The sequence below is a fragment of the Triturus cristatus genome, chromosome 7 (genome assembly GCF_964204655.1).
Source record: "Triturus cristatus chromosome 7, aTriCri1.1, whole genome shotgun sequence".
Taxonomy (NCBI): domain Eukaryota; kingdom Metazoa; phylum Chordata; class Amphibia; order Caudata; family Salamandridae; genus Triturus; species Triturus cristatus.
In genome coordinates, this window is record NC_140590.1 from 1,280,895,921 (window position 1) to 1,280,908,242 (window position 12,322).

Genomic DNA, 12,322 nt, shown 5'->3' on the forward strand with positions numbered 1-12,322 from the left:
GGGGGCCACTTTTATTTGATGCCAGGACTATTTTCGGGCCCAGTCCGACCCGGCTGTTGTGTGTGCATGGAACTGCACCGCTATGAAGGAATATAAGAAGGGTGGCACTGTACTGTGAAAGAAATGATGTAGTGAGGAAAAAATGGGACGGTAGGGATGAGGGGAACAGAGATGCAGCAGATTTATGTTGATGGATGATACGGAAATGGCAAAAGCGGGGTGTTGTAAGAATGGAGTGGATGGCAGAGTGATGGAGGGCATGATGAGAACTGTGGAAAGGGAGAAACATTAAGCTGGTGATTCGTGGGATAATGGATGCAGCCAACATCATGCGCCTGCCAGGTTTCAAGATTGTGTAATTAAATGATGTGTTTCGTTTATTATGTAGGAGGAAGGTGTTATGGGGGGATATTTAATGTGGTGGGTTTTGTCAGTTTTAATATTAATTTTCAACGGTTTATTGTGTAAAGAGAGAAGAATAGTTATGTGAGCTGGCAGGTTGCTCAGTGATTGTTGCCATTGTGCCCAGGATTTTGATTAGTGATTGCAATCCTGCATTCAACTATGGTGGCAGCTCTCCAGGCAAGGGAGCTTCATGTATGTGGTTGGTTGTGAATAAACTCTATTTCCCCTGTTGCAGTTGCATGAAGTTTACTTCAGTAGCACAGAAAATTAAATTAAACTTATCCACTGAATTAAATTCGAAATGCTCCTCGTTTTCCATTCTGGGCTCCAGGAAGCACACGCAGAAGTGATTTCGCTACAGCAAAGTGCCACGCAGAAGAGTGTATTTCTTGGCAGTGGGGCATGTCTCCCACTGCGCGACGCAAGGACTTTATTTTCTGAAAGGTGGCTAATTACTTACTGCTGGGTTACAGTGGCTTCAGGGCAGCCATGGTTTTAGACCAGAGGCTCCACTGACCCATATTCATTTGTGCTCATGGAGGGGGGCTGTTAATTTCGTGCAATATCAGCAAACCACCTAAATTAAAACCAAGTACACAAGGAAAGGGCACGTGTTAAGGGAATAAAGTTCATGTGTTAAACATCTGTTTTGGGGGGGAAAAAAAGACTATGAAGTTGCAAATAAAATACAGTGCTTTGTCAGGAGCTGTTCAGAAATGAAACACACCACGAGCGGCTCAGGAAACAAATATAATTACAGTGTTTGTTTTTAGCATTCAAAATATGCTCATTACGTATGCTACCAAACACTTAGGAATACTAAGCATTAGCTACTCTGAGTCAAACTCAAGGTCCATTTCTTTAAATTTGACCTGTACTAAGGTGCTGCCAGCACGAATGTGAAGAAAGACCACGTCACTGTAATATGCAAGGTTCTGTTGTTAAAAGTGATATTGCCGCTTTGCATAGTAAGAGTCTTGGTTTTGTTTATCAAATCAAATATAAATGCTGCAATTTAAAAACAATGGCAATGATCTCATTCATCTCACAGCCCTAAACTCCAATGGCAAGTAACTTTACATCCCTGCACAATTACCGCCGTGATTAGTCTCTCTCGTTGACTTTATCAGAACACCCTGCCAGGCTCCATCCTTTGATTACGGAGAGAGGGTTGAAACACTTTTCTGGGAAAAACGTCGACCATGCACAAAATGTAACTTTCTGGACAGACCAGATTATGGCACTTATAAATATTTTATGTCAAGTCTTCTGGGCTGAGTGGGCTCCCTTTCCACACTTCAAGTTAAAATCGGAAGAATGTAGGAAATTCCCGGAGACTCGTTATGTATTTTATTTGTGGCTTTACAATTACATTTCAAAGGCTAAAAAGAGCTGGATTTGCATCGTTAGCTCGAGAATGATAAAATACCCAGGAGCCAAGCAGCTTTGACCTGCATAAATCTACGCTGGAGGGGGTGGGGGTCGTTCGGTCTTTAAATCAACTATAATTACAGGGTGTTCTGAAATCCGACCCACTTGCAATCCCGGGAGGCCTAAATGGAGTTTCAAAATAACAAAGATTTCACTTACCGAGTGCCTGGGGAACAGAGGCAGCTCCGTGGTGTCTCTGTGAAAAAGGGAACAAGGCCTCACGCTCGCCTAACGCTTCTCCTTCCTCTCCGTACGTCGTCGCTGTACTGCACTGCGTCACTGCATGCAAGCTGGATTAGCCTGAATATGCCGGCCGACGTCATCGCAGCGCGACACACCCACACACTAGAGGCGACACAGCACTGTGTCGGGACACACACTTTGGAAAGCACTGATCTAGCGTATAGCAAAATTTAAAGCAATTATATTCACCCTTTTGGTCCTCATTTCAAAAGCAACATATATCATGCAGTATTCTATTTACTACGTATACTACTGTTCGTATGCGTACGGATTTTAGTCATAAATGTTATTTAGCCATGCAAAATGCAAATCCCACGTGTAATTCGAATATTTATAATGTTGATTAATAAACATGCAAACTCATTTAATAATATTATAGTTAATAGATTATTTAATTAGTATTTTCATGCAGAATGGGGGAGGTGTACAAAATGTTATACTACCCGCTCCATCAAGGACGCAGAAGAGGCAACAACAGGGGCCGAACAACAGGCAACCAACAACAAGTGAGTTGGGACCCAACAATAGAACAGAGGGTAACCAGGAGCATGACAGCGTCAACAAGCGACCAGGTGATCTAGTCGTTAACCTCCGCTCCAAAACCCTTACTGCTCTAGAAGATAGTGTGTTGTCCAAAGGCCTAGGTTTTGTTCCCACAAAACTAGGTGATGATTTCATGATTCATAAAGAATTGGCAGAGTTTTTTCGGAAAGTACGATTGCATTTTTTCTTCGCTTATTTGGATAAGGATGGCTTAAATCTCGTTCCTAGTACTGGCCTTAAGAATAAATCTACCTTCCTTCCATCATTACAACATGTACCTTCTGAGGTAAATACCTTTGAAAAGGCCGTACTTAAAGAATATGTGTCTACACTGGAACATCTCGAAGAATCTTTCTGTAATATCTCCAAGGCTGGGAGGAAATGTATTGAAGAACTAGGCAATGATGCCAACAATACGATTAAACTGGCCGATAAAGGTTGGGCTACGGTCATTTTGGATACTGAGGTTTACCGTAATGAATGTCTAAAACAACTGAATGATGCTAGATTTTACACTTGCATCCTACAGAATCACACACCTAGGCTACAACAACAGATTAAAGCTCTTGGGGAAGAGGGAAGAGGATCACTAGGAGTAAGGCAGAATTTTTGATCCAAAAACATCCTAAGGTGTTGGTGTTTTTATATTCTTCCCAAAATCCACAAGGAAATAAGACCCCCACCTGGCAGACTGATTGTGTCAGGTATTGGTTCTATTTTAGAACCTCTTTCAAGGTTTGTGGACTATTTTCTCCGACCCATAGTGGCAGAGATGCCCTATTATCTGTTGGACACAAAACATGTTCTCTCCCTTTGGGAAACAGTGCCTTTCGACCATATGGTGCACATGATGGTGACATATGACGGTGAGTCATTATATACTAACATTCCACAGGATGACACTCTTGACATTATAGAACAACTGCTTGAGTGTCACCCACGCGAGGATCAAACACCTAATACCTTTGTCATGCGGTGTGCCAGGATGGCCCTAAAAGAGAACTTCTATAGTTATGAAGGTAATCTATATTGGCAAACGACTGGAACTTCGATGGGCAGTACCTGTGCCCCAAGCTTGGCTAATTTGTATATGTATGGCTTTGAAACCAAGTTCATATACTCCAGTACTACTCCGTTTCAACTTCAACTTAAACTTTGGAGACGGTATATAAATGATATACTGGTCATCTGGGAAGGTGACCAGGTGTCTCTAGATGCCTTCACTAATTGGTTGAACTATCGGGATACTGGTGAAGCAAGTCCCATGGCAGTATCATACCTGGATCTTCGATTGTACCCCAAAAATTGGAAGATTCATACAGAACTATACTAAAAATATATGGCGAGGAACTCACTACTTAGCTATCATAGCTTTCATCCATGCGCTTTATTGACCAATCTTCCGATAGGTACATTTTTAAGGCTTTGTAGGAATTGTAGTGAGATTACAAGATATACCAAAATTTTGAGTGAAGAACTATTGGCAAAAGACTATCCTATCAAATTGGTACATGGAGTAGAAAAGAGAGCGCGTACAAACCACAGAGAAGCGCTCCTTGAATCGTATAGGAAACCTGAAAACAAGAGAATGGTCTGTGTGACTACTTTCAGCAATTTGACTGACAACATAAAATAGGCAATTAACAAATCTTGGCACATTCTGAATACGGGGGCCTTGACTTTGGAGAGACCACTTTTTGCCCTGAAACAGAGTAGTATTCTCCGAGACCTATTGGTACATACGAGAACAAGACTGGGACAACATGGGGCTAGACAGAGCAGATTGTGGGGAGCGTCCCCGGTGACAGGGCACTTCCCATGTGGTTCTTGTTCTGTTTGCCCATTCCCCAAACATGTTTGTCAGGTTGTCAGCAGCTCAACAAAGGAATATATACAGCCCACTAACCTCTGCGTAGCAGCCAGCAGGGACGATGTCGTGAAGAATAGGATTCCTTCGCCACCGAACACCTTCACCCCAAAGTGTAATGGTTTTACAGCTCTGAGGGAACGCACCCGGGGGACAAGGAACAGAACAAGGGTCTCCGGGGTCTTGGGTCAGAGGGTCTGGTCTAAGAGGAGTTGCAAGCTGCCTGTAAGAACAATAGGAAACTCACATTAGAGAGAGGGGGGCACTCTATCTCATTCCTTCTCTACTTCCCTCTTGTCAGAAACGTACCTGAAAGGCTTAACCCTTCAGCGAACCTTTTTTCCTCGACACAGTCTCGAGTGACTCCTCTGTGCAATGTCGTCTCTGTTGTAGTCACAGCGACCGACAAATAGTTTGCCCCAACTTCCACAGTGTCTAGGAAGCAGGCCGATGTTCTGAAACTTGTGAAAATGAACACAATAGTCAGGTCAGAAAATATACGGGGATTCTCTCGGAACTCGAGGAACACACCAGGAACTGGGGAATGTGGATGGGAAACTGGGAGTACCAGGTGTCTAGGCTGTTTTTTTCTTGTTTTGCTTTAGGTGAATGAAGGCGGATTGTCTCACTTACTATGGCCATCACTGAAGCAGAATGGAAAGAGCTAAGAGCCCCTATGTGATCTTCATACCTATGGCCATACCAATAAAAGCACCTGATCTCGTCTGATCTCAGAAGTTAAGCAGGGTCCGTTCTGCTTATTACCTGGATGGGAGATTGCCTGGGAATGCCAGGTGCTGTATGCTTTTTATTTTTTTTGTTTTGCTTTAAGTGAATGAGGGTGGCTTGTCTCGCGTACTATGGCCAGCACTGAAGTAGAATGAAAAATTCTAAGAGCTCCAAAGTCAGTGCTCTTCATGCCTACGGCCATACCACCTTGAAAGCACCTAATCTCATCTGTTGTCAGAAGTTAAGCAGCGTTGGCCTGGTTAGATAATAGAAGGGAGACTGCCTGGGAATAACCAGGTGCTAACGTCTTTTTTCGTTTTTGTTTTGCTTGACGTGAATGAGGGTGGCTTGTCTCACTAGGTGTTTGGAGTATTGCTTGAACCATATCTTCATCAAACGCCAAGCCTGTGTTTTCCATCATGTTAGCAAAGTGTAAGGAACAAAAAGGTGTGTATACAATCTAAAAAACACCCACAGCCCACAGCTGTACTACATATAATCTCACAACAAGGTCATAAATAGAGGAATTGTTATCATCCATGGTGCAGCACCTAGTATTCCCAGGCGGTCTCCCATCCAGGTACTAACCAGGCCCGACCCTGCTTTACTTTCTAGATCAGATGAAATCAGGTGCTTCCAGGGTGATATGCCATAGAAAAGAAGAGCACTTGACTTTGGGGCACTTATCTTATTTCATTCTACTTCAGTGCTGTCCATATTATGCGAGACAAGCCATCTTCATTCACCTAAGGCAAAACAAAAAAATAACAGCAAAAAAACAGCACCTGGTATTCCCAGGCAGTCTCTCATCCAGGTACTAACCAAGCCTGACCCTGCTTACTTCTGAAATCAGACGAGATGAGATGCTTTCAGGGCGGTTACGCATTAGGCATGAAGAGTACTGGCTCTTAGCTTTTTTCATTCTAATTCAGTGCTGGCCTTAGTATGCAAGACAAGCCATTCTCCTTCACCTAAAGCAAAACAGAAAAAACTAAAAGCCTACAGCACCTGGTATTCCTAGGCGGTCTCTCATCCAGGTAATAACAAAGCCTGACCCTATTTAACGGCCGAGATCAGTCGAGAACAGGTGCTTTGAGTGTGGTATGGACCTAGGCATTAAGAGCACTGACTTTTGGGTTCTTAGCTTTTTTCATTCTACTTTAGTGTTGGCAACAGTAAGCGAGACAAGCCACCCTCATTCACCTAAAGCAAAAAAAAAAAAAAGTGTAGTATTTTGAAGTTAGACGCTGGAAACAGGCTGGTTTATTCATGAATAAAGATCCCATCCAACAGGAAAGGCAGAAGCCAACTGACATTGAGCCTCCAGTTCCACCAAGTTCTACATACAGGCTCTTCTGACATGTAGACATTCCAATAAGACATATGAGTAAGGGGAGACAATGCTAACAAGGATGAAGACGTACCACACACCTCCCTTCCTTCATAAATTATATACAAACTTTAGCAAATAATATAAGCACATAACAAACTAAGCATAATCATCCAGGTAACCAGGACGTTTGACCATCCTGGATGATCGTCTAACATTTTCCGCATGTGATCGTGGGCTGTAGGCGGACTGGAAAAGCAGGCAAGGAGGCCGGATATAGTGGGCAATATTGGCTTTTTTATTGTACACAAGTCAGGTTGTATAGTAAACAAGGGGCCCCAGAAAGGTCTCCAGCCGTGAGAGGGACGACACTTCGAGTAGGATTCTTCCTCTTCCTCCGTCTTTGTGGCGTCCCAGGAACTGTATATCGATGACGTCGACTTCGGCACCCGGGACCCGATGGGGACGGTTCCTCGGAGGGCAGTAAGAGAAAGAAAAGGAGCCGTTAGTCCTACTGAGGCTCGTTGTTTTAAACCGTAACCATAACCAGGGGTGAGAAAGGCGAAGAAATGACCGTGAGGGCAAAGGGGAGAGAAGGGGGACGGAGCGGGGCTGACAACGGGAAAAAGGGGTGCTCGGAATGGGACGTGTGGGATAATATTCACAAGTGCACGGTGCTGTATGTGATTTAGATAGGATCTAACCGGTGAAAAAGTACGTGCCTAGGGGAGAGGGGGCATTTACAATGGAGTTACACTATTTACACAGAGCACCTAGCGTGCTATTAAGATGGTAACTGGTACTCACGCGCTCCGCCGTAACTCTCCTCCGAGTTACGGCCGCTCTTCAGCCACCTCCGTAGGAGTCCACCACTCTTCGAACCACTCTTCGATTTCTCCGCCACCGCCTTCACCGTTCTCCACACCTCCAGTCGAAACCTCCTGCCACGATACTCCGACGTCCGCTGACTCCTTTCTTCCGTCTTTTCTCTGACTGGCCGGCATTACGGAGGAGGGACTTCCGGGGTCACGGGGCAGTCCTTCCGGTTCGCTGTCGTTCCGGATGGCTCCTGTAACAGAGAGAGGGGCGGGGTCTCCGTTGTCACGGACGCTGTAGATCGTTTTCCGTATGGTGTACCCTGGAAGGGAGAACATTGGAGGGGGAACAATCCGGGGGGGGAAGCACGGGATTTGGGTGGCCGGGGACTACCTCACATTCCCTTTCCCTAGCTGTCTTTCTTGTACGGGTTGTGGACATTGGGTAGCGGGAGAGGTAGTCCGCACTACCTTGGTTCGCTCCTTTCCGATGCACTGTGGTGAAGCGATAGGGTTGGAGGACCAGGAACCAGCGGAGGACCCGATCGTTATGTCCTTTGTTCCGAGCCATCCATTCTAGAGGGGCATGATCCGTGTATATGGTGAAGTCCCTTCCTTCCAGATAATAGCGGAGGCTCTCCGCGGCCCACTTGATTGCCAGAGCCTCTTTTTCTATAACCGCATAGTTCTTTTCTCGTGGAAATAATTTGCGGCTGAGGTAGAGGATAGGCTTCTCGTTCCCAAACGGGTCTCTTTGGGACAACACCGCCCCTAGTCCCTGTTCTGAGGCGTCTGTCTGGAGTAGGAAGGGTTGGGCATAATCAGGACTGACTAATACGGGGCTAGAGGTCAGGGCATTTTTCAGGTCGGTATAAGCTTGCCACAAAGCAGGGGTTGGGTTCCGAAGGAAAATTTCTGTTTTTATGGACTTCTTTAACAAATCTGTAAGCGGCGCTGCCCTTTGGTAAAAGTTAGGCACAAACCTCCGATAATAACCGAGGAGGCCCAGGAAAGCACGAAGGTCTTTTCTGGTCTGGGGAAAGGGAAGGGAATGGATGGCTTCAGTTTTGCTTTGCTGGGGTCGTATCAGGCCTTCACCCAGGAGGTATCCCAGATATTTAACCGTTTGGGCTGCTAGGGTGGTTTTGGCAGGGTTGATGGTGAACCCATAAGACCCCAGGGAGGTGATGACTTTTTGCAGGTGTTCTAGGTGTTGTGTCCAGCTGTCGCTATAAATGACGATATCGTCCAGATAGGCTCCCGCATACAAGCTGTGGGGCCGCAATATGTGATTCATTGCTCTTTGGAATGTGGCAGGGGCGCCATGTAGGCCAAACGGAAGTACTAGAAATTGGTACAACCCCTCAGGGGTGGAAAACGCCGTTTTCTTTTTGTCCTCCTCTCTGAGGGGAATTTGCCAATACCCTTTACAGAGATCCAGCGTGGAGATATACTGAGCCTTCCCTATACGCTCGACCATCTCGTCGACGCGAGGCAACGGATATGTGTCAAAGGAGGATATCTTGTTGACTTCCCGGAAGTCAATACAGAATCTGACAGACCCGTCTGGCTTGGGTACAAGTACTATCGGGGAATTCCAATCGCCCACCGAGGGTTCTATTATACCCATTTTCAACATCTGCTCGACCTCCCTCTGTATAACCACCCTGCGGGCTTCAGGTACTCTATACGGTCTTTGCCGCACCACCTTCCCAGGTACTGTTCGTATGGCGTGTTCGGTGACGGTGGTATGGCCGGGAAAAGACGAAAACACCTTGCGTAAGGGGTATAGACTATTTGTTAGTTCGAGACACTGTTGTGACGTTAGTCCAGAGTCTATGCAAGGGGAAAAGGAAAGGGGAGTAGGGTCCACCGAGCCAGATAGGGCGAGACGGGGGTCTTCCCATTTTTTCAACAGGTTTACGTGAAATATTTGAGTGGTACCGCGTGTGGGATCAAGCTCTAATTCGTAGGTGACTGGGGTTACCTGGCGAAGGACAGCATAAGGACCCTGCCACTGGCCTAGGAGTTTTTGATCGGAGGATGGCATCATTAGGAGAACCTGGTCACCCACGGAGAAGAAGCGGTTTTTGGTACCCCTGTCGTATTGCTCCTTCTGTTTTGTCTGCGCGTTCCCTAGATTACGGTGGACTATGTCTCTTATCATGGATAAGTGTGTTTTGAGATTCTCCATGTATTCGGGGAGGGGTCTAGTACGATCGGGTTCCGCTTCCCAGGCTTCTTGGGCCATCTCCAGTAGGGTACGAGGGGGTCGGCCATAGAGCAATTCATAGGGCGAATAACCGGTGCTGCTCTGGGTCTTACAGCGAATAGCGAACAGGGCCAACGGTAACATGTCCTCCCACCGCTTTGCCTCTAGCCCCAGTAATTTTTTTAGGGTTTGCTTTAGTGTGGCATTATACCTTTCCACAAGCCCGTCGGTTTGGGGATGGTATGCTGAGGTTCGGATCTGTTTGATCCCTAGGTGGGAGCAGACTTGCTTCATGAGATTGGATACAAAAGGGGTGCCCTGGTCGGTTAGGATTTCCCGGGGAAACCCTACCCTAGAAAACACCGAGATGAGAGCTTTGGCGACATTTTGGGTTGTTGGTTGACGCAGCGGCAGGGCTTCAGGGAAACGCGTGGCATAGTCCACTATGACTAGCGCGCACCTACAGCCGCTTCGTGAGGGCAACAAGGGACCTATAATGTCCATCCCTACTCTACTGAACGGAACATCAATAACCGGAAGGGGTTGTAGGGGTACCCTAGGTGGGCGATATCGGCTATGCTTTTGACATACCGGGCACTCTCTACAATACGTTTTAATGTGTTGGTGTACCCCTGGCCAGTAGAACCGTTCTATGATGGATTGGCTGGTTTTTTCCTCCCCAAAATGACCGCCCAGGAGGTGGCTGTGGGCCAAGAACAGGACCTTCTCTCGAAAGGGGCCAGGGATCAGAAGTTAGGGCTTTTGTTGGGTCCCCCCTTTTCGATATAATAACCCATTCTTCTTGTAGAAGTAAGGACCTACGGTAAGGGGATCCTCGTGGTCTAACGCCTTTGCCCATGCTTCCTGTAGGTTAGGGTCCTCTCGCTGTGCCGCCCTGAATTCCCTGTTGGTCTGCCAAGGGTGTTCTTCCGGTATGACGGGAAAAACCCCGGTGTACTCTCTTTTCTCCTTTTTCTTTTGTGTTTTGGTTTTCGGGACTTTGGATTCCATCGTCGGGGAGGATGGCCCCTGGGGAAAAGGGGCTTCTTCCCACCAGCGGGTCAGGGAATCGGTGGTGTCCTGCAGCAGCCCTGGTAAGCCAGAATAGTCGCTCCCCAGGATGGCCTGTTCCGGAAGAGCAGGTATCAGACCTACTGTGAGGGTGGTTCCAGGATCCTTGGGGTGTTGTACTTGCACTCGGGTGGTGGGGTAACTTTTAGTGTCGCCGTGAACACATTGAATGGCGACTGTACCTGACAGGGAAGGAACAGGGTGAGGCAAGACCTGAGGCCTAAGAACGCTTTGTCGACACCCGGTGTCTGCCAGAGCCATCAGCGGTTGTCCCTCAATGGTCACCGGACAATGGAAGGGTGGTGGTGCAGTACCCGGGACTGAGCACACATAGTTTCGGGCCAGGCCAACCTCCATCGGTTCTTCCTTATGCGGGCAAACCCGAGCGATATGTCCAAACCCACCACAACTGTAACATTGGGGCCCGGGGTTGATAGGCCTCGGTAGCACAGGGACAGGAGGTAGAGGGACTGGTTCTGGTCTTCTTGGGAAGGGAGGACGGTGAGCTCGTGGCCCTATTGCTGGGTGGGCCTTAGGGGGATGATCCTCCTTGCCTCGTTGCAGGTCCTGAGCACGACTGTAGGCGCTTGCTATTTCTACTGCGACCTCCAGGGTAAGACGAGCATGTTGTCTTACCCACCTTTGCGATGCTAGGATATAAGGACATCAAAAACTGTTCCAGATAGATTTTCTCGAGGATTTCCTCTTTGGTGGTAGTATCCGGTCTCAGCCATCGATTGGTTAAGTCCTTGATTCGAAATGATAGGGCTCTGGGGGTTTCTTGGGGTCCTTCCCTGACCTGACGTAACTTGACACGATAGGTTTCATCGTCAATGCCCAGTCGTTCGAGGATGCATTTCTTGATATCCGCATAAGGAGTGGTACCCTGTATATTGGCCTGTTGATATGCGGCCTGCAAGTCACCGGTCAACAAGGGACCCAGGTAGTGGCCCCAACGGTCGTTAGGCCATAAGGCAGCTTGTGCTAGTCGTTCGAAATTTGTAAAGAAGAAGTCGGGGTCCTCTCCTGGCACGAACTTTTGTAGAACGACAGAGGGCAGGGAGGTTGTTGGTCTCTGGTGTTCCAGAACGGTTGTCAGTTTCCCCATGGCTTGTTCGTGGGTGTCCCCCTGTCCTTTCAAGACATCGTGGAGCTGTCCCCGATCATTTTCGGCGGTCTTTAGGAATCGCTCCATTAACTGTCCCAATTGTTCTTGGGAATCGGCCATCCTCTTCATCACGGCCTCCATGCTTCCAGGTGATCCCACTTCTGACACCAAATGTGATCGTGGGCTGTAGGCGGACTGGAAAAGCAGGCAAGGAGGCCGGATATAGTGGGCAATATTGGCTTTTTTATTGTACACAAGTCAGGTTGTATAGTAAACAAGGGGCCCCAGAAAGGTCTCCAGCCGTGAGAGGGACGACACTTCGAGTAGGATTCTTCCTCTTCCTCCGTCTTTGTGGCGTCCCAGGAACTGTATATCGGTGACGTCGACTTCGGCACCCGGGACCCGATGGGGACGGTTCCTCGGAGGGCAGTAAGAGAAAGAAAAGGAGCCGTTAGTCCTACTGAGGCTCGTTGTTTTAAACCGTAACCATAACCAGGGGTGAGAAAGGCGAAGAAATGACCGTGAGGGCAAAGGGGAGAGAAGGGGGACGGAGCGGGGCTGACATCGG